Below are 2,091 nucleotides of genomic sequence, written 5' to 3'. Positions count from 1 at the left end.
ATGAGGTCTCGCCAAGTTGCCCAGGTGGGTCTCGGACCCGCGGGCTCAGGCAATCCACTCGCCTCAGCCTCCTAAAGCGCGGGGTTGCAGGCTGAGCCACCGAGCCCGGCAAATCATCCCTTTATTCAACGTATCCATACTGTATATCTATGTATCTGTTAGTCACTTATTAGCTGTCTCAGTTATCAGAGCAATTGTGGCAGTTATTGTGGTTGTGTTCAAGTTCAATAGTAGCCTAACCCTGCATCACAATGCCAAAGTCATTCACTTTGCAGTATCTCGTTACATCACTTCATCACAAGGGTGAATTTAGTATAATATGGTATCTAGAGAGAAAGAGACCACATTTACACTACTGTTATTACAGTATATTATAATAATTGTTCTACTTTATTCTTAGTTGCTGTTAATCTACTACTGTGCCTAATTTATACATTTTTTTTAGTCAGAGTCACTATGTTACCCAGGTTGGAGTGCAGTGGCATGCTCACATCCACTGCAGCTTCAACCTGTTGGGCTCAAGTGATCCTTCCACCTCAGTCTTCCAAGTAGCTGGAACCACAGGTATATGCCATGCGCCACCACACCCGGCTAATTTTTTTTCTTTTAATTTATTGTAGAGATGAGGTCTCACCATGTTGCTCAGGCTCGTTTCGAACCCCTGAGCTCAGGCAATCCTCTCACCTCCGCCTCCCAAAGTGCTGGGATTACAGGCTGAGCTACTGTGCCCAGCTAATTTATAAATTAAGCTTTATCATGAGTACATATGCATAGGAAAAACATAGTATATATAGGGTTTGGTACTATCCTTGGCTTTAGGCATCCACTGGGGATAAGAGGGGATGACTATACTTGCAATTCCCCCCCAAACAGGACAAATGACCCAGCTCTCCGCATCTATACACCAGCAGTTCCCTCTACCTGGAGTGGCCTTCCTCCTACTGACTAACTCCTCCTCCTCTTTCAAGTCTCATCTATTCTTTTATTATTATTAGGGAAATCTTTGGATTACCTGAAGTCATCTTAGTAGGAGGGGGGCATTTCCCCTGTGTTGCTCCTTATCTCAGTGGATTGCTGGTCTCTGGCATGTCCAGGCCAGCCACCATGGCAGTCCCTGCACTCAGTGCTGGATGAATAAATGAATAAACAGAGTTTATTCATTTCAGATAGGGATGTAGTCTACTATCCTCAAAGCACAAAAACTCCCTCAGGACCTTGGTTGGCGCTACCATTACCTGGAGACAGAGGGAACAGATAACATCTCTGTGGGCACAGCCCTCAGAGAGGAGGTCGTGTGTGTATGGAGGTTGTTCCAGAGAAGGAAATTTCAGTTTAGTGCAAAACGGTGCTTTTTCTCTCTGGGCGGAGTTGGGGTTCCTAGCAAGTAATGATCTCTCTTGGTGAGGGTGTGCAAATGGGGATGGTCACCAAGAAAGGCCTAACAGTTCTCAAGGTTCCTTGCAGATAGCACCCCCTCCCCTTCCAGAAAGAGTCCCCCGGGAGAGAGCCTGGAAGAGGATGAGAGGCTCCTTACCTCTCCAGGGGCCGGTGCAAACGTTTCCAGACAGGGTAAGCGATCTTGGCCTTCGAGCCTCTGGGGACCAGCCAAGGACTGGCCGGAGCGTAGCAGAACCAGCAGTCAGGGACCCAGCTCCGGAAGCGTACCCATCCAGCCTCTGGGGGCCCCTAGGCCAGATCTACACACAAGCGGAACCGCAGCGCAGGGACCACGGGGACAGAACTGACAAGGCTTCGGACTGGTCTGGGTGTGTTGTGTTCTGGAGAGACCCACGAATAGACCGTGGGCGAGTCCTGGATAGAAGGAACTAAACTTGCCGGGGGCGGAGCCGGAGAAAGGTGAGACTGCGAAAAGAGGAAGAGGTGCGGGATCAGAATAGGGCAGGAGCCGGGCTTCCAGCCGAAGGGACAGCTAGGCCGCAAATTGCCGGGCCGCACAGAAAAAGCCCCAGAAGGACACAGCCGGTCCCAGGGGCGGAGTCTGGGGCGGGGCGGAGCTCACAGTTCCGCTGGGAGCCTGGTGGAAGCTGAGCCCAAGGAAGCGGCCTCCCCGGCGGAAGCGGGCGCTGCGCG

General features: G+C 51.0%; 1 long non-coding RNA gene across 1 annotated transcript in view; it reads right to left on the bottom strand.

Moving 5' to 3' along the window:
• Nucleotides 1-1,859, bottom strand: part of LOC103269172 — an 8,012-nt gene extending 6,153 nt beyond the window's left edge. Inside the window, exon 1 of the long non-coding RNA XR_504862.1 lies at nucleotides 1,535-1,859. This is a non-coding gene — a long non-coding RNA (uncharacterized LOC103269172). The remainder of the gene's footprint in view (nucleotides 1-1,534) is intronic.
• Nucleotides 1,860-2,091: the final 232 nt, after the last annotated feature.

This window comes from Carlito syrichta, unplaced genomic scaffold (assembly GCF_000164805.1).
Source record: "Carlito syrichta isolate Samal-C Ts95f unplaced genomic scaffold, Tarsius_syrichta-2.0.1 Scaffold309100, whole genome shotgun sequence".
NCBI lineage: Eukaryota > Metazoa > Chordata > Mammalia > Primates > Tarsiidae > Carlito > Carlito syrichta.
This window is presented reverse-complemented; position numbering and strand designations above follow the sequence as displayed.